This window comes from Crinia signifera, chromosome 19 (assembly GCF_055691185.1).
Source record: "Crinia signifera chromosome 19, ASM5569118v1, whole genome shotgun sequence".
NCBI lineage: Eukaryota > Metazoa > Chordata > Amphibia > Anura > Myobatrachidae > Crinia > Crinia signifera.
Window position 1 is genome coordinate 52,458,536 of NC_139226.1, and position 21,475 is coordinate 52,480,010.

The 21,475-nt window shown below is 43.5% G+C and overlaps 1 protein-coding gene across 1 annotated transcript in view; it reads right to left on the reverse strand.

The window, feature by feature from the left end:
* CACNG8 (calcium voltage-gated channel auxiliary subunit gamma 8) overlaps nucleotides 1-14,764 on the reverse strand; it is a 212,108-nt gene extending 197,344 nt beyond the window's left edge. Inside the window, exon 1 of the mRNA XM_083162591.1 lies at nucleotides 14,652-14,764. The gene's annotated coding sequence lies outside the window, so the exon portion shown is untranslated. The remainder of the gene's footprint in view (nucleotides 1-14,651) is intronic.
* Nucleotides 14,765-21,475: the final 6,711 nt, after the last annotated feature.

The window sequence follows — 21,475 nt, forward strand, 5'->3', positions numbered from 1 at the left end:
AATTTTTGGTGGTGGAACATCCGAGGTGCCCCCTGCTATACTCCTTACCTAAGATCCACAAGACCCTTCAGGACCCCCCAGGAAGGCCCATCATTTCAGCATGTGGGTCCATTTTACAACCCCTGGCACAGCTGGTTGATTTTTACTTGCAGCCATGTGTCCAGGTGGTACCAAGTTACATCAGAGACACAGGGGACTTCCTGAGGGGCCTGAGGGATCTTGTGGAGATAAATGATGACTGTCTGTTAGCTACCCTTGATGTGGCCTCGCTGTATACGGTAATACCGCACGAGGCCGGGGTATGTGCGGTACGACGAGCATTACAGTGTGGTCCATATAAGGGCCCTCCGATTGAATTTATCTGTGACTTGATTACCAAGGTACTAACATTGAACCATTTCCAGTACCAGGGCGAGCATTTTATGCAAACGTCTGGTACGGCAATGGGTTCAAACCTTGCGCCAGGGTTCGCCAATTTATTTATGGCGGAATTTGAAGAGGTCCATATCTTAGACAGGTATGCTGCAAATATAGTACATTATAAACGATTTATTGATGACCTATTTCTGGTCTGGAAGGGCACTGAGGAGTCCTTCATGGACATGGTGAATGAGTTGAATATGCTTGACAGTCCGATTAAGTTCACTGCTAAAGTGGACGCCACCAAAATTGATTTTTTGGATGTAACTGTAATCAAGAAGGACTGTCGACTACAATATACACTGTACCGTAAAGTAACGGACAGAAATGCCCTGTTATGGGCAACAAGTCACCATCCTGAGAGACTCAAGTCCAACCTACCAGTCTCGCAATTTTTGCGAGTTATGCGTAATAACTCAGAGCCAGCACTTGCTGAGGCGCAATTGAAAGATTGTGCTGAGCGCTTCAAAGCAAGGGGCTACAAGACAATGGATATTAAGCGGTGCTTGACGAAAGCCAGAAAGATCAATGAGGATTCTAGCACCACTGGACATAGAAGCGACAATCTAAATCGACTAACCGTTGTGATGAAATGCGACAGTGGGTACAACAGTGTCACGAAAGCAGTACGCAAACACTGGCCGCTGCTGGCTACTGATCCTGCCTTTAAATCAGTGAGTCAGGCTCCACCGCTGATAGGAGCCAAAAGGGGCCAAAACCTCAAAGACATCCTGATGCGCCCGAATATGCGCCACACAAGTAACACGGGCAGTTGGCTCCAGCACAAGAACGGTTGTTTCAAGTGTCTCAAGTGCACCACGTGTAGAGCACTGATCACGGGAAGCACGTTCTGCCACCCGCATTCTGGTCTAAAAATACAGATCAAACATCACCTGGTATGTACTATGGACCATGTGGTGTATATCCTCAAGTGCCCGTGTGGGCTCATATATGTGGGCAAGACCATACGGACATTTAGGGAGAGGATGAATCAGCACCGGTCTTCCATTCGGCTGGCGTATGCAACATCCGCGACCGACAAACCGGTTGCAGCTCACTTCCTCAGGCTCAAGCACCAAATATCCGCTATGTCTTACATGATAATCGATTGGGTTCCACCATTGGAACGAGGAGGAGATCGAGGCCTTTTGCTTCTAAGAAAAGAAGCTAAATGGATTATGAGGTTGGACACCATTGCCCCAAAGGGCCTTAATGAGTCTAATACACTGAGTGTATTTTTGTAGAGTAATTTTCCTTTTTTTTTTTTTTTTGCGCCTGGCAATACTCCAACACATATTGCTAATTGGTATATATGTATATATTTAGGTGTATATATTGTTTTTGTCTGTAGGTATTTTTATTATTTTTTATGTTTATTGTATGGGAGCACTTGTATAGGATTCTGTCCCATATATGGTCAGTTGGATAACCAACATCCAGTGTCTGTAGGCGTTTTTTTAAAAAGAAAGGGAACATTTTCTTTAATTATTATATTTTTTCTTTCCAGCCATAGATGACGGTAGCGCTCCTGTTTCTGAAGTAACCCTCCCCCAGCTGATGATATATAGATTAGGATACTGTATATTGTAAGTTTCTACCATTTTCCCCAGAAATTAGCGCAGTTTGTTGGATTAATAGCAATTGGAACGCATATGAACCGCACGTTGTATGCGGAAGAGTAGCGCTATACACTTCACTAACAGTGTTTACACTGTATAAGCATTGCCCCGTTGTCTGACGTCAGCCAGCGGCATCTGGAGCGCATGTGGACCGCATAATGCGGAAGTCAGCATGTTTAACATCACTTCCGGGCGGCGTCATATACTTTATCTGCAGTGCGTGCACTATACAAGCCTTGCCCCGCTGACTGACGTCACCCGGCGGCGTCTGGAGCGCTTGTGAACCGCATGATGCGGACATCAGGGCGCTAGAAGTGCCTGCATCATTTCCAGGCGACGCCTTCAGTATGAGGCTGACGCACGTAATATGAGTAATACCACTGAGAGGTTACTGGGCGGCAATTCAGTAGGAGGCGTGGAACGCACGCTGTAATGGTTGAAACGCATGATGGAGATTATCAAGTGGATATTGATGTGCTATTGGGTGAGTTGTTTGCTTGTGAAACATGAGTTACACTGTCTTGATGGCTATCTATGCACAGCGTTACTATATGCTATATAAAAGTGTTATAAGCAGTCCTTTTTTAAGCAATTGATTGACTTCCTGTATGAAGTAAGGGGAGTGGCCATTGGACACTGGTGTTGGGTATTTAAGGACCAGTGGGACAGATGGGTAGTTGCATGCAGAGAAGGCAGCAAAGGGGGTCTTGAAGAAGGTCCAGGGAGGACCGAAACGTTGACCTGTACCCACTGTCACACAATGGTGTTATTATCGGTATGTGATTAAAAATCGCTTCTGCAAGCAAAATCCGGTGAGTGCCCCATCATTTGTTACTACGTTGTATACTGAAAATACCTGGATTACAGGGACTCTTTTTGGACTGGCACCCTGGTTGATGTCCCATACTGTGGAGAGTGCTGTCCATACGGGTTGGAATATATATATATATATATATATATATATATATATATATATATATATATATATATATATATATATATATATATATATATATATATATATATATATATATAGATATATCTATCTATATCTATATATATATATATATATATATATATATATATATATACGAAAACTTGGGGAATCCGCACTCCAAAGCAAAGGTAGAGAGTTAGGTGCCAGTCCAGAAGTACTAATAAGCAAACAGTATATCCAGAGATGTCGACTATATATTTACTATGAGTCAGTTTACATGGACTTTGTATTTATTGTATTTATTGTCCCTTGAATTTGGTAGATGTATATCAATTTGGCAGATGTTACAACACCTGTTTAACCTGTTTAACCTGTTTTAAACCCCTGAATTAAACAGGTGTTGTAACATCTGCCGAATTGATATACATCTACCAAATTCAAGGGACAATAAATACAAAGTCCATGTAAACTGACTCATAGTAAATATATAGTCGTAATACAATAGAGGAACCAGTCACAGCACAGTGTCTGGTCACCCACACGACTTCATCGACAGTACTCAGTAAAAATAGTGGTACATATTGAGGGCGACACGGCCTATTGCATCATTTATTGTAACAAACCAATCAAGGGAAACCTCACAATAAGACTTATATTGGAAGTGACACACACACAGCGCGTGCATCATTTTAATAATTGTTCAATGTTTATGTAAGTCTTGTACGTAGCATATATTTCATTATATCGGTTCTTCTTTTATCAACATTAATAAAAGTTACATTTTAAAATTCTTCTTTAGTGCGCCAGCAACAAAGACAATCCTTTTCTTTCTTTGCCCTTCATGCAGGGATATTCTCGGGCTGGCCCCTTTTACACCAGCCTAGTCCCTGCATTGTCTGGTGTGAGGTGGAGAGAAAACGCCCCCCCCCCCATAAACAACCAGCTATATCTTCAAAACCAACTGACCCATTTACATGTGGACTTCGAATGATTTTGGTCCCATGAAACTGAACCATTTGGTTCCAGAGAAATCTGTCCTCATACAAAATGAAAAACCATGAAATTACATTTCAGAAATGAAAAAAAAATCGGTTTACCCACAATATCTCTAGAACTGATGAACCCATATGGACCAGCCTGGTATGAGATTAAAGGCCCAGCAATTTGGGTTTAACTGAGATCAACCTCGAGCTTCTGTGATGCCGGAGGGGGAACTGGCAGCCGTTGGAACCAGGTGGGGGTTGGAATTAGCGGGTCCCATGTTATCCTATGGGGAAAACGTTCCAGTTTTGTGTGGTGGTATCTCAGGTTCCCGGGGGGGGGGGGGGCTGACGATGCGGGGCTGGGCTCGTTGGAAAGCCCTGGTCCTCAGCTACAGCCCTTTGTTAATCCAGCCCTGGGTTTAGGCTTCGAGGGAAAACAGGGATTAGGCACTAGTGAGGAGGGTTAGGGTTTAGGCTGCAGGATAGGTAGGTAAGGCTGCAGGGAAAGTAAGTTAGGGTTAGGCTGCAGGGTAGGTAGGTTAGGGTTAGGCTGCAAGGTAGGTAGGTTAGGGTCAGGCTGCAGGGAAGTTAGGTGAGGGTTAGGCTACATGGGAAGGTAAGTTAAGGTTAGGCTGCAGCGTGGGTAAGACTGTGGGGAGGGTTAGAATTTAGGCTGTGTGGGGGGAGTTAGGTTTAGGCTGCAGGGTAGCTAGGTTAGGGGGGATACAAAGGGTTTGTTTGTGGGTCGCACAAGACACAGTAATACAAAGGACCCCCTTTATTTCGATGTACAAGACCAATCGGTATTATATATGGGGGTGTGCTACCTCGGACATAGATTTGAGACAGATAAGACAAGAAGAAAGATGTCCTGTGTCGGTGCACCAATAATGGATAGAAAATAAAATCTAACTTTTATTAATACATTTTAAGAACTGCGAGATAAAAACAAAATACAATAACAGACAGGGGTGGGATATAACACTCTTAAAACTAAGGTGGCAGGCAGACTAATGTAGTATAGTATGATTTGTGTACTGTATTGGTCGAGAACCATGTGCTGGTGGTCCGTACAGGAAAAATACCTGTGCGGGCCACTTGCTGGTGTCTTGGCACCGGAGGGTTAAATAACCTCTTTATTGTGTGCTCAATGCCAGTTAAATGATAGCCTTGGAGGCAGTGGAATGCAAAGCCACGGTTAATGGAGGTTAGGTCACAATAAATTCCGTGACCACCGTCCCTGATAACCGGGTGCCTCTTAAGAGCGCACACTGTCAGATTGCACTTTTTGCTCCCATATGGCTATAGTTTTGCCTAAAGATGGAGTCTCTGTGCTTGGTCTGGTGTGCCTCCGAGTGGGTCCACTGTGCCAGTCCTATGGAGTCGCCTCCAGGGGGACTTGGCTATCTCAGCTAGTCCTAGGGAGTCGCCTCCAAGTGGACCTAGCTATTGGCAATATAAAGCCCTTATAAGGGCTGGAACGATAACGCACAAGTTCAAAGTTATTTCAACATTAATATGAAAATAAACAAAACTACAATAGTCTGCCCGCGCACCGCTAGCCGGCACGCGCTTCGCAGATTTCAGCTTCCTCAGGGCCTGAGGAAGCTGAAATCTGCGAAGCGCGTGCCGGCTAGCGGTGCGCGGGCAGACTATTGTAGTTTTGTTTATTTTCATATTAATGTTGAAATAACTTTGAACTTGTGCGTTATCGTTCCAGCCCTTATAAGGGCTTTATATTGCCAATAGCTAGGTCCACTTGGAGGCGACTCCATAGGACTAGCTGAGATAGCCAGGTCCCCCTGGAGGCGACTCCATAGGACTGGCACAGTGGACCCACTCGGAGGCACACCAGACCAAGCACAGAGACTCCATCTTTAGGCAAAACTATAGCCATATGGGAGCAAAAAGTGCAATCTGACAGTGTGCGCTCTTAAGAGGCACCCGGTTATCAGGGACGGTGGTCACGGAATTTATTGTGACCTAACCTCCATTAACCGTGGCTTTGCATTCCACTGCCTCCAAGGCTATCATTTAACTGGCATTGAGCACACAATAAAGAGGTTATTTAACCCTCCGGTGCCAAGACACCAGCAAGTGGCCCGCACAGGTATTTTTCCTGTACGGACCACCAGCACATGGTTCTCGACCAATACAGTACACAAATCATACTATACTACATTAGTCTGCCTGCCACCTTAGTTTTAAGAGTGTTATATCCCACCCCTGTCTGTTATTGTATTTTGTTTTTATCTCGCAGTTCTTAAAATGTATTAATAAAAGTTAGATTTTATTTTCTATCCATTATTGGTGCACCGACACAGGACATCTTTCTTCTTGTCTTATCTAGCTAGGTTAGGGTTAGGCTGCAGGGTAGGTAGGTTAGGGTTAGGCTGCATGGGAAGGTAAGTTAGGGTTAGGCTGCAGGGTAGGTGGGTTAGGGTGCAGGGTAGGTAAGTTAGGGTTAGGCTGCAGGGTAGGTGGGTTAGGGTGCAGCAGGGCTATTTTTCAGCAGGCTCCAGCAGGAACTGAGGCCCTTATTCTAGTTCACTCTTTCTGACAAAATATTTCTTAGATGGACAAAACCATGTGCACTGCAGGTGAGGCAGGTGTTACTTGTGCAGAGATAATTCGATTTGGGTGGGGTTTTACACCTGCCTCACCTGCAGTGCACATGGTTTTGTCCATCTAAGAAATATTTTGTCAGAAAGATTGAACTAGAATAAGGGCCTCAGTTCCTGCTGGAGCCTGCTGAAAAATAGCCCTGGGGTGCAGGGTAGGTAAGTTAGGGTTAGGCTTCAGATTAGGTAGGTTAGACTGTGGGAAGGGTTAGCATTGACCTATGTGAGGGCACCCAGCTAAGTAATGGGTAGCTGCAGCCACTCCTTAGTCATCCGCAGAGTTCAGCTTGTAACTATCAGGGATGACTCTGGCACATGGGAAGCACAAATGGAGATGGGGCATCTAATGGCACTCGGCAGTACTGCACTAAGCAGTGACATTGATGGCAGCTCTTTAGAGACTCTGCGCCTGGCCGGCTCAGCAGAATTATCATTTGATCAGGGCTGCAGATAGTGGGATAGGTTCGGGTAGGACCCTGCATGTGCTACTGAGGTGTTTGCATTGAATAGTTCCATCCATACAGATGGAGCTGCCTTCATTTAGCGGGGGTCTGGCAGTCGGATCGCCAACCGTCAGTCACCCGCCAGAAGGGGACGCAACTGCACGAGACGCTCCTGTATCCCCGTTGGTCCCCACCACCTCCCTGCTGGTCCCAGTCATTTGCCGCCACCTCCCCACACCCCCCCGCTAACCCTGCCCGTCTCCCTGAATTCTGGTGAGCCCCAGACATTTGCCATCTAGCAGTAAATTATTGTTTTCCCATTTTAAAGCGCAGTGGAATATGCTGCGCTATAAGAAACTGTCACATGTTTTTGAGCCAAAACACGTGACAGCTGATAGCCAATAAGATCTCGTTTTGAAATCTGGTAAATCTGGGTCAAACCAGATCTGCGCATCTCTACCCAAAACAGTCAAATGTTGACATTATTGCAGAATCTAATTTAAATCACTACTCGTTTTTAGTCAAAAAAAGAGAAAGTACGGACATACAACAACTAAACATTCCCATTATGTTATAGTGGGTATAATAATTATTTAAATTATATTAAATATAAAAATATTGAAATAAGCCACTAGTTCCTCCACAACGTATTTTCACCAATAGATAAACATATATTTACAGAAAAATACTTGAAAGCAATGTTGCAGTAATAGCAATAAAGTCACACTGTATGCACGAATGCTAACTGGAGCATAACACAGCACTAATTGGACTTCTGTCAATGGAGCATGAATATCTAAGAAAATGATTAGGAAGAGGTCATCTGCATACAGATATAAGCTACGAAGAATCCCTTAAGACCAGAAACAGGGGGAGCTGGAGGACTTATGATCAGTCACAGACCAGTGGATTAGTGTAAATGGTGAGCCCATTGCTTTCATTTTTTATATTAAATTATGCATGCAATGCAGCCTGGAGGCCATACTATTAATACATGGATAGCATTTATGCAGATACGGGGCCTGATTCATGTTTGTAAGTAAAGCAATAAAAGCACGTAACTTTGTGTCTGGAACAAGCCACGCTGCCATGCCGGGGAGCAAACACATTTAGATATTTTGTTCTCTGCATGGTACAGATTGAGCAGCTCACATTGGAGCTGCTCTTGGCGATTCTATCGTCCAGGTCCCGCTACCCGCCACCAGCCAATGGAAAGGGACGCTCGCGCGCCCCATTCTGTCAGAGCCCTCCACCAGCTTCCTGCTGCCGCCCTGCGAGCTGGGTAGGGAATCTGATGGGGACGCGTGAGTGTGTGAGGCGCTCGCACGTCCCCATCAGATGGAGCACATAACCGCCAGCTTGCGCCAGCTCAAAAGAATTTGGCGATTCCATAGGCTGGCTGGGAGGCGCTCCATCTGTAAATACGGACTGCTTTCGCATATATACGACCTGAGTTGATCACAGAGTTGATTCGAAATCCATACGATAATGAAATAACTGTGCATGCGTATGGATTGTAGCGCGTGTGCTAAAACTGTTCCAGCATCCTGCACCACTACCCATTTATAATAAACAGTACACTCACTGGCTGGTGGGCTGTATGGCACCCCACTTCATTCAAACTCAACAGTTTATATTTAACAGTAAGTATGGCTGTTTTTATTATCCATACATTTCATCAATGGGTATGGACATGTGGCCATTATACAGTATTTTGATATAAGAACTATCATTGATCACTTTGGTTAGCTCCATCTCAATGGAATGTTTGGGGTGGAAGCACAGTTGCAAAAAGTTGTTGCTGAGATTAGAAATGTTTCCAAAAAGAGAGTAAAATACCAGTGGTAAGAGTCTTGTTGAAGAGCTGGGCATGCGGTTGGGAAATGGAGGTTGAGAAGAAAGGTAGAGGTTGCATTTTGAAGGATGTGATGAGTGCAGAGGTTGAACTGAGGGTGATTGTTTAGTGTTGGGAAAGTAGTGGTATGTGCAGGATTTGGCATGAGGAAATAAATTGTCACACTGTGTTCATTTAGTCTAAATATAGAGTAGCTGAATTCCATTTTTTGACAATGTTAATTCCACATAGACTAGCAGAGCACTCTGGCAAATCTGAAGTCTTGGCTGCTAATTAAAGTCTATATCCAATAAACAAATACACAGTCTAGGTTCAGCAACAGAAATTCAGATAACAGAAGTGATTAGAAATAATACAAACACCGTAGACTCTGGGAACGATACAAGCTATGAAGAGTTTTTTTTTTTGCCACATGATCTTCTGTCCAGGGTTACCATCAGAACTTGAGGGGCCAGTACAAATTAAACAGATGGGGGTCCCCTCCTTTTTGACACACCCACTGCTCTTTAACCCCACTTCCACCCCACCCCCAGTCTTAAACCCAACTTCCACACCACAAAAGTGTAATGTGGAGCTCAGGCTCCCAATGAAGGTGCACTTGGTTAAGTCCCCACAATATTGATGTGTGTAAAATTCCCCTCATTCCTTCCCACATACCCCATAACAATAGAAAAATAATAAAAAAAAAACTGCACATAAAATTCTTGATTAAAAAACTAAAGCCTTTTTTAAAATTCTACCAGCAGAGGATACTAAAGGTTAGAGATCTGTTAATGCGCTGCGGAACCCTTGTGGCGCCCTATAAATAAATGATAATGATAATAATAATGCCACCACAACCGCTTTGAAATGAGATCAAGCTCAACAACCCTACACACGGGGCGATTTCAGGGCACAAGTTTCGGCACAGCGAATAGTCATTGCCTTCTTTTGAGATAAAAGTAATAATGGCTTCTACTGAACAAAACCGACGCTCTAAGAGCAAAGCTATCTTGTCTCAACAAGCTATTTAGTATCTACAGTACAAAACATTCAGGTTGAGAGTTTGACTAAAGGGAATTTACTTAATAGCATTCTCCATCTCACCTAGGGTGAGTGGTTGACCTCCACAATCTCTATACTTAACAGTGAGCCTGTTGTACCCAATCCAAGACAAGTATGAACAAATGGCCTGTTGTTTGACAGAAACTTCCAGTCTAGACAAATTATATAGCTTAGTACAGTAGGAGCACAGAGTGTATCATGATGAAGGACACTTAGTCACCCATAAAAGAATGGATGAAGGACACAGTCGTTTGGGTTCTAATATCCTTTGGTAACATTTTACCAGAATTAATTAAAATGTAAACAGTGGTCAAAAATAATGCTAAAAATGATGTCCAATATGAGAATAGGGTGTATAATAAAATAAAATTTCTTTAAAAAGCATACAGTATTTTAATAAGATAAAGTTGTGCTTTTCTTCTAAAATATATGTAATATTAAGCCATCATTTACCCTAATTGCTTTTCTTGGTTAATGGGATTCCCTTTCACTGTATTTTGTCATCACAGATACATGCAAAGATAGAATAATTCACAATATGTACTACTGTACGTGTATACTGGTAGTGTTTGAAAATATACCTCTGTATTATATCAATACTATCCATTTATGAGGACCATCACAAAGGGGTTTTTCTCAAACAAAGTAGAAATGAAATGTGTACCTCCACTCAGCTATAAATAATGAGTGTGTCTCTTATAATAATGCCCCACTTAAACCAACAATAGTTGTATCCATGGCACAGAGAGTCAATATAAATGATGAAGGTGGTAGTTAGCATTAATAGTGAGCAATCACAGAGGAGGTACTGATGGTACACAGAGGAAGTTCAAAGACGCAAATGATAATCAGCATGAGACTCAACAGAGGTGGTACTGACCATAGGGAGGTGTAGTAATGCCAATGGTGCAACGGGATCGATGATGAGACACTGATGGTATGCAGGATCGATGACAAGATACCGGTGCTGAGGATTGATGGTGGAACACCAATGAGCAGGATCGTTGGCAGAACACCAATGAGCAGGATCAATGGGGAACACCGATAGTAGAAGGATCAGTGGTGGAACACCAATGGAGCCAGGTGGTAATTCCAGCTGGTGTTGGTACTAATAGGAGTAATATCCTCAGAAGCTGAATAACCTAGATGGTGCTATGACGAGACAACAATAGCTCTGGCGATTTGGGAATGTTTTCCCAGGATCCTTATAGTAGCCAGTGAGCGGTGATAGGCTAAGTCAGTCAACTGGAGCAGAGGTGGCAGAGGATTGGCTGTGGAGGCTCATTATGACACATAGTAAGGATGACATATAGTAATTCTCTATTTTGCTGGCTCACCATATTTTTGCCTACTTAGTGCCATTTACTACCCCCACTGCTATCCAGGAGGAGATGCTATGCCATTCCTTCTACATGTTTATTTTTTATAAGATACAGAGTTAATAGGCACTGATCAGTTAATATAGTAAAATTAGGGGTGACGGACTGGATAAATCTTTATCCACAATTGCCCTGTCACCGAAATCTATAAACTGATACATTCATTTAATTAATTAAGCAATAAATTGACTGAGCAATTGAACCAATTAATCCATTTGATTTTTGAACAGGAATGAATTTAAATACCATTCCAGAATTGTTCAAATGCAAATGAATATGTACTGAAATATACTGTATTTTGAAAAAAACTACTATACTGTACTCTGTATCTCGATTGAATTTCTCTAATTGAATGGAACAATATGAATTGTGTTACACTATCTGACCAAATATAATTGTTTGCCAATTACAATCTAATTACTTGGCTACTTTTATAAATAAATAATTGGACCTTGAACCACTCTCATTTTGTGTTTGTGTGATTGACAAAAAATGGAGATGTATATAAACAGTTTTTAAAAATACTTTTATAAAAGGTATGTTTTAAATTAGCATACTCAAGTTGTGCCCCATAGAAAAAGAAGGTACTTGTGTAGTTTCACGGCGCCACTACCCGCAGATCGCATCGCACGCCAATCGCATGCCATCCGATGCAATTTAGCACACCCCCACTATCGCATCGCACACAAATCGCGTGCAATCCGATGCGATTTAGCACACCCTCACTATCCACATCAGCCTGAAGCGTGGCAAGCACAGCGAGCCCCGTGAGGGGATGCAGTACGCGTCCTCCTGACCTGTTCATACCCCCACTATCCACGTCGGCGTAGAGTTGACTTTATAAAGTGTGGCGAGCGCAGTGAGCCACCGAGCTCGAAGTGTGGCGAGTGCAGCGAGTAAACTGCGTCCCCTCGCTGCACTTGCCATGCTTCGTGGCTTGTTTTACGCGTCTGCTCGCCACACTTTGGGCTCGGTGGCTCGCTGTGCTCACCACACTTTACAACCAACTCCACGCCAATGTGGATAGTGGGGGTAGGAACAGGTCGGGAGGACGCATACCGCGTCCCCTCAAACATGGCTGCGCCCATGTTTGGACTCTAGAAAGAAAACTTGTTTGTAGCAGACATGCTTGCAGCCTGTGGTAATAGCGATGGCGCGGAAGGCAGAGGGGCGCTGGCTGACATCCATGATGGCAGGAAGGTCACACTCTACTGCCACAGCATCAGCGGCACGGCGTGACTTCTGGAGAGACTGCAGGTGCGAATTCAACATGCAGGCAGTGCAGATGATATCCGAACTTGGGGTGAAATTAAAGTCTTGAGAGACAAATTAAAGGTAAGATGGATTTTTAGCTACCCGAACCGTGACAGTGCAGCTGTACCTACTATCTGTTACAGGCGGTAGCCACTGGAGTAACTAATAAAGGTACATCAAAGGCCGCTGGTGTCCGTCCCTCTGCCTGCCAGAGGCACCCCCTGTCTGCCAGTAACGTTCCCCCCCTGCCCGCCGGAGACTCTCCCGCCTGCCAGCTGGAAACGCAGCACTCTTCCTTGCGCACCAGCGATGCTCTCCCTTGTGTGCCGGAGACGCTTTCCCTCTGCCGACCGAAGACACTGCCCACCAGATACACTCACCCCTCTGGCCCGTCGGAGATGCAGCGCTCCCCTATACGCACCAGAGATGCTCTCCCCTGCACCCATCTCCCCTCCCCAGCTCTGCAGCCAGAAGGAGCATGTTCCCAGCCTGGGCCTCACTGCAGAATGAAAGCAGCTGTAGGCCATCTGCAGACCAGCTCCTCATCCAGGGGCACCCACAGCGCAGAGCAGCAGGTACTGTTCCTGTTCGGAGGGGGGTGTCAGGCCTCTGGTCCCTGTGTGTGTCAGTGTGCCTTTAATTCAATAAGTGTGTGTGTGTGTGTATGTCGGTGTGCCCCTATACCCAGTACAGTGTGTGTGTGTGTTTGTGTGTGTCAGTGTGCCCCTATACTCTGTACAGTATATGTTTGGGGGGGGGGGAATGTGCCTAGGGGCGGCCTGACCCCTAAATCCAGCCCTGAATAAACCAATACCACTGGTTAGGTAACTGGGCTTCTCATAGTTGGAGCCATCAGCTGGTGTGTACATACTGTGTATAACTCTGCAACAATATCAACACTTGCGCACACATCATCTACAACCAAAGTATCTACTACTTTATTTATGATAGTGATCCTTCAGCAAGGCTGCTTTATCTCAGATCCACAACTACCATTTTCAGTTGTGTTGATTGAGAATTACCTGATAATGACTGTATTGTAGTACCAAATGGTGTGTGCATATATGAATCTGCCTTGTAAACGCACAACATTTCCAACACATGTGAAGTTATGTGGCACGTGGGTGGGAAAATGTACGAAATCTCTGTCAGAAGGATGGAGTACCTTGGTGAGGTTGTAACAGACACCTTACCTGTAAGTTGTGTAGACTGTAAATTTCAGGATACCTAAGGAAACAACCAGCTGGGCATCTTTTCTGTACATTAATTTCTCATCACCATATGAGTAAGAGATTAGATCTACAGGTACCTCTACAGTATGTATAGGAATAGATCTGACCACAGTGATAGCCCCTCCCAGTCCCCAATGTTTATGTTTAAGTAGAAAAAGGGAGAGGAAAAGGGGCTATGGGGATGGGAAGGATGGGGGGTATGACCGCACTGGTATTTATGGACAATGAATTAATAGTAAAAATAGAAAATAATAATGGTTTAGATCTGTGAGAACTGACTATTTTCCTAGTATCAGGACAGTGAATCCCAGAGCACTCAGACAATGTGTGTCTTATGGTGCCTCTGTATGGGACAGTCAGTGGTGCACCCCAGAGTAACAAATTGTAATGAAACAATGCCAAGGGAGGAGGAGAAAAAAGCAAAACTCTGGGTGGGGGCACCCTTATATCACAGATAAGGGTTTATGAGAATTATTTAAGATTGAACTTTTATTAGGTATGCTCTAAAATACTAATGTGGGTTCTTGTACCTAGTTGGTATTCTAAAAAAGCGCAGCAAAAATATATGTGATGATAGTATGGAGACTCTCACTGGTCTTAGTATGGGTAATAGGTAATCCTCATTAATCCCACAATTGACACCAAATTAAGGTCTGTTTTGATGGAGTTTTTAAATCATAGGATTTTTTTCTTAAACCAGTTGTGTCTCACAATGCGGCAGGGATTTCTGCAGCATGAAGTGCAGCAGTGTTTACATAAGGCAGTCCGGGGGCACACAGATTTACTCAAAAAAACATTTATGCTATAATAAAGCAAAGTACAGTTAAGGTATAAATGAGTCCACTGGCAAAGACCAGTGGTTACCTGGGAGACCTGACCGGTATGGTAATGGGAAGCCGGGATGTGGTTTGCTGCTGTACTGAAAAAAGGAGAGTGAGCGCTCGCCGCTTCCTGCTGGCGTCCCTGCCTGGAATAAGCCGGTCACGTGTGTGCACCACGTGACACGGCGGAATCCCTCTGACGTACGTTTCGCTACGCTTGGTCACAGAGGAGGTGTGTCTGTCAACTACGTCTCTCCTGACTATATTGTGCGTTGTGGCCAATAGGCGCAGCTACAGTGCTGACCTGTCCAATGGGAGTGCCTGTGTGCTGGGCAAATAAGAAGACGGGAGTTTGTCTTTCTATGCCAATAGGCGGCTTGGATTGAGGCCAAAGTGCTAAACTAATAGAAGACAGGGGTTTGCCGTAGTGTGCCAATCAGCAGCTTAGTAGTTGATTATGTATTGGCAGCACCGAAGTGTATGTTAGACAGAAGATTGTCTTATTTACACTATGGTAGATGATCAGGAAGTGCCTGTTGCTAATATTATGCACTGTATTGTGTATCTGGGCTGTCGCACTGTAAGGAGAGCAAGAGTGTGCTTTATACGTAGTAGACAGTACATGTTAAAAGATTGTGGATTAAAAAGAGGGCTGACATATGTAATGATGTCGCGGCGGTGGTTGCAAGTAGTGCGGTATTTATGCCTGTATAGTCCAGGTCAGTTAATGTCAATTATGTAGCTTCAACTGAGAGCGCACATATGATAGATCAAGCTTTTTCCTTAGATGTTTGCATAGAGCTTGAAGCTTACGTGAGTCTTGGGAGGACAGGGAAAATAGAGTAAAGTAAGATAAAATAAAATAAATTAAACAAGGGTAGTAAACAAAAGTCAGGGTCCAATGCGGACGGTAGTCCTTAGAGATGGCATTTGGAGATCAAAGGATTACGTTGTTATTGCTGGTTCCACAATTATGATGTCCACAGAGATGGATTATTTTATGATCCATTGCTTTCAATATGGATGTGGTAGAGAACTTTACTATAGTGGTTGTCAGGTGAGCGGGAGTTCGTGGGGTATAGTGATAGGGAATTTGTATAGTGATGTTACCGTAGTAAGTAGTGATCAGTGGTACGTGGTATAAGTGCTCCGTGAGTTTGATTATTGAGTGAAATAGATGCCAATGTGAGCTTTTGGGCAGGGGGAAGGGGATGATAGGATACCTTTAATAAAAGATGAGTGTACAAGGCCTGTATTGATACCATTAGTATATGATACCTGGTGTTCATAGGAGGTCCCCCATCCCATTACTTACCAGGCCCATTGCTGCTTAGCTTCCAAGGTCGGTCGTGTTTGGGCGGTCCAGCATTGGTTTGATCGTAGTTTTAGGATTCATTCAGGCAGTGGGTAAAAGGTGTAAGTGACAAAAGAAGGTGATGGCTATAGGAGTCAGCACTGGTAGTGATACACAAAATTATAAAGAAATATAAGAATAATAAAAACGTGAGAGACTAAAGAATTTATTAATGAATAATAATACCAGGAGTGCTGGGTGATTTCAAGGGAATTCTATGTGGTTAATGTCGTATAAATGTTCTTGTTAGTGCCTGCTTGGTTGGGGTGTCCATTTATAAAAAGGCACCGTAATTGATGTTCTCGTTCATTCCTGTTGGATTGATTGAATTCAACTTAAATATCCATTCACTTTATTTCTTCAAGAGAGTGTTAGTGAGATCTCCGCCCCTTATTCCTAGGTTTATTTTTTCTAATCCGAAAATTTTCAGATCTTTCCAGTTGCTGTTGTGTTTGGTGTGGAAATGGCGGGCTACCGTCGTCAGTTTCTTCATTTTACTTTTGTCCGTGTTGGCGTTGCGGATGCTTCCAATGTGCTCCAATATCCTTTGTTTCAGAGGTCTTGTGGTCATGCCCACGTATCTTTGTTCACAAGGGCATGTTAGGCAGTACACAACATTTTGGGTATTGCAGTTGATATAATGCTGTAGTGCTATCATTTTACCATATTTGTCCCTGATCTGTTTGATGTTAATGATATGTTGGCACATTTTGCAGGTTCCACAGGAGTAGATGCCTGACACGACGTCTTTGTGTTTTTGTGATCGTACGAAATGACTAGAGACTAATTTGTCCCGGAGGTTTTTTGACCTTCTCCAGCTCATTGAGACTTGAGGACTGAGTTTTTTGGAGAGAGTGGTATCCAGGTGTAGTACTGACCAATGTTTCAGTATCGCATTTTTTATTTGTCTCCATTCTTGGCAAAAATTACCCATGAATCTGATCGTTTTGTCTTCTTTTTTGGGGTTCTTTTTGAAGATGAGTTCCTCTCGGTTCTTTGTTAAGGATATCTTAGCAGCTTTTTTAATAGATGTTTTACTGTACCCCCTGTCATGGAGTCTTGAGGCCAAATCTTTGCTGAGTGTTTTATATTCTTCGTGGTCGGAGCAGTTTCTCCTTAGGCGGAGGAATTCTCCCTTGGGTATATTTTCCACCGTCGGCGGGAAATGTGAGCTGGTTTGATGCAGGAGCGTGTTGGTGGCCGTTTCCTTCCTATGGAGTCTGGTTGAGATCATATCATGATTGTTTTTATAGATCATCAGATCCAAGAAAGGAAGTGGTTGTTGACTGATGGTGTGTGTTAGGTGAATATTTCGAGGGTTGTTGTTCAGGAGCTGGATGAAATTCAAGAGCTCTTCTTTGTCGCCTTCCCATATCATAAAGATGTCGTCAATATATCGAACCCACATCACGACCTACAAGGTCAGGTGTACATTCTCATCAATGAACACAAGGGTTTCCTCCCACCAGCCTAAAAAGATGATTGCATATGTCGGGGCACATGCTGCCCCCATAGCGGTTCCGCGGGTCTGCAAAAAGAATTTGTCGTTAAATGTGAAGAAGTTGTGTTGTAGTACGAATTTCAGGAGTCTGCTCAGTAGGAAAAGAAGAAAACAGTTTGTATATATGCACTCCTTGTGGACAATCTGAGAAAAATTAATTGGAGTTAATTCCTTTTCAAATATTACTTTTAAAAAAGTGGTGGCTCCTTTTATCTTTATTGAGACCCGGATGGATAAGGAAACCACCACATGTAGCGAAATAAGAGGTTAAAAGGTTTTTTCACATAGATCAACATACAGGGTGAAATGTAATAGGATGAGAGATTCAGAAAGTGAGAGATTTGGTAAGAAATCTCCAGTTTTTTTAAAGTGGCAATCATTTACACAGCAAAACCAGTGTGATTTTGCTGTGTAAATGATTGCCACTTTAAAAAAACTGGAGATTTCTTACCAAATCTCTCACTTTCTGAATCTCTCATCCTATTACATTTCACCCACAGTGTTTCATAAGAGAGGAAAAATTGTGAGAGTTTTGAAGAAAGAAAAGAATGCCTTTTGCTGGTGCACCTAAGAATTTAACTCATAATATATAACATTTATTGGGTATACGTTAAAAATTTATAGCGAAATAAAACCAAGACATACAGAAAATCACAAACATTTATTAAAAAAGGGGAAATATTCCCCTGACTCAGTGTGACCCCCAAATCTCCAGTATCCCCTGTGTATAAGTGTTTTTTAAACAGTATGCAGCCGCGATGAGAGTAAAGTGCTCTCAAGTGGAGGGGACTGATGGTACAGGCTTCCTCCTAGTCACTAATGTACCTCACCGTGAGATAACTATATTGTTTGTTACAACGGTGAGAGTGACAGTTCTCGTGCTGAGAGGACTAGCGGTACAGTCGCTCTCGCGAAGTAAGTGAGGCGAGCACCCGTCCAGGGCCGTCCTCTGGTGTTACTGCCGAGCGGTTGCAGGCAGCCACTCTTACTTCTCAGGGTTTGAGCGCTGGTGAACTACGTTAGAGGTGTGCAGGCTAGCACTTGCCTCGTTCATCCAGACAGCTCAAAGAACGTTAAGTCTGGCGCCAGACTAACGTGTAGTCACGGTGTGACCCGGTGACTATAATCGCGCTGCGGTACAGATCAAAATTTAAACATTGTATGTGGGGAGGGGAAGAGGGGGATTTAGAACACACTGAGTGTATGGATTACTGTAAAAATTATCGGCACTCAGGAGGGTCCTCTCTTTTGAAAATTAATCTAGATACCTACCTGTGCGATTGACATATCTCCCTTCAACTCTGTCGAGGAAAAATTGTGATTGAAAGAATTTAAAAGTGTAGGCAGATACGACTGCTGGTGTTAGTATTCGAATGTGGATTGGGGTAAATTCCCCATTATAGTCCTTGCATATAATATTTATTCTGTATCAATAAAGACTGATTTACCACTTGTATTTATTTATTTATTTATTGTTGCCTCATTCGGGCTTTCCTAGGTAAGGTGCTTCACAATGCTCTGATAGCTGTTTACATATGTCGATGGTATTCTATACACATGCAATCCCTGAGCACAATTGTTATAATGAGGGGTAAATTCCCCACACGCCGGCAAATAGAGGTGCCCAATGTGTATTTACAAGAGTATTCTTTAGGGGTAGATTCCCCACAATATCCCCCAAACACGGTCTCTTAGAATTAGGGGTGAATTCCCCACTAGAGTCTTCCAGATGGTTGGGGTGTCTGATGTTAATTTACTCCTATAGGCAGATTGACTCTTAAATGCAGAGCTGAGGGCTATTTAGTACGTGTACCTAAGTGCAGTTGGTTAGAATTAGGGGTAAATTCCCCATACGGGTCCCTGAACTGCGTTGGTAATAATTAGGGGTAGATTCCCCACACGTCGTCAGTATGGGTCAGTATTCCACATTAAAGGGTTATACCGATATTGCGGGTGTCTGCTCAGTAGGACATGAAATTCCTCCATTCCTTCGGTCTGCATAAAATATTCAACAGCTTCAATTCCATGATGGTGATGGATAGATGTATAAAGGGCCTCCACATCCAGGGATACCATGTACTGGTTCGGTTCCAGTGTGTGTGTATGTCGGTGTGCCCCTATACCCAGTACAGTGTGTGTGTATGTTTGTCAGTGTGCCCCAATACTCTGTACAGTATATGTTTGGGGGGGGGGGGTGCCTAATGGCGGCCTGACCCCTAAATCCAGCCCTGAATAAACCAAGACCACTGGTTAGGTAACTGGGCTTCTCATATTTGGAGCCATCAGCTGATGTGTACATACTGTGTATAACTCTGCAACAATGTCAACACTTGTGCACACATCATCTACAACCAAAGTATCTACTACTTTATTTATGACAGTGATCCCTCAGCAAGGCTGCTTTATCTCAGATCCACAACTACCATACATACATACATACATAAAATACACCATCCCACTAAGAAGCCTGTATCTCTGCAGTCAATTGCAACATACAGTACCTTAGGGAGTCCTCAACTGTTGGAGATATTGGACTGATATCTACCAATTTAGTGGAGCACAGGCACAGAGGAGGAAGGACAAAAAGAAGAACTTAGACTCATTCCTTTGCATAATCCACCAATCAAGGACAATGCCTCAGAGAGTAAGGGCCTTATTTTGGTTCATTCTTTCTGACAAAATCCTTCTTAGATGGGCAAAACCATGTGCACTGCAGGTGGGGCAGATGTAACATGTGCAGAGAGAATTAGATTTGGGTGGGGTTTTTCTTCAAAGTGAGATCTATATTGAAGTGTAAAATCATGCAGTCAGTATTTTCCCTGCACAGAAACAAAATAACTCACCCAAATCTAATTCTCTCTGCACATGTTACATCTGCCCCCCTGCAGTGCACATGGTTTTGTCCATCTAAGAAGGATTTTGTCAGAAAGAATGAACCAAAATAAGGCCCTAAGGCACTACTGACACTGTCCAAGAGGCTGGTGCTGAATCGGTCTTCCAAACACTGCATGTCCCCATATGCAGCATTCCATTTGAGCCAGTTACTTAAACACTCACATTAGTATCAGTATTTACAGCATCATAATGTAGTGTAGGGGAAAACGTATGTTATATAGACCTATTACTAACATGATTTAATACCCTACTCAGCACACTAATGATTTATTCCTGAAAAGCACGCCTAGCTTCCACAGTGCATCTGTCAGGCAGTGATGGATTTCACTGATAACAGCCACCTTTCTTGGGTGAAATAAGTTCAGCCAGAACTGTGATGCTGTCTGGACTTAATGCAGGGACAAGGAGACAGCATGAACACTAGGCAAGCACAGGGATGGGCTGGAGGGGGGAAAAGGAGAGAAATCAGGATGCAGACTGCAGAGACTGAGAGCAAGATCATGAGACATGCATAAAAGAAGCAAACAACTGAACCTGGGGAAATGGGAAATGGGAAGAATAACAGTCCTGTACAAAAGCAATAGTGCATGAGGAATGTCCTAGGCCAAACAGAATGCTCATTAGAAATATGCCCCCTTAAACACAAACAATCTGCAGCTGTGTGGCTACACAGCCCAATAGTGAGGTGTCCTAGCTGTTAGGAAACAAAGGCCAGTGTGGTCGCTCCAGACCCAGCTGTCACTGTGAACGTCAGGACCAGGTGCCTAGTTATGGCCGGTACCCACCAAAGAATGCTTGTCATTGCAACTCTTAACAGTAATTGAGAAGGGTTGAAGGAGCCCCTCGATTCTGGCCTTGCAATATCTTTGTGGAAGAATGTCAGGCATTGTTAACTGCAGATCCAGCCAGGATAGATATTCTACACAATTTTTATGATATTTGGAAATGTAGCAGCAGAGATATTGCTCCAATGATTGATTCATCCTTTCATCCTGTCTATTAGGCTAAGACTGGTATGCAGAAGATAAGCTGTGAATGATACACAATGGTGTATGAAACTACTTCCAACAAATTGAGCAACGGACTGGGACCCTCTTTAGGGGACAATATCAAGATG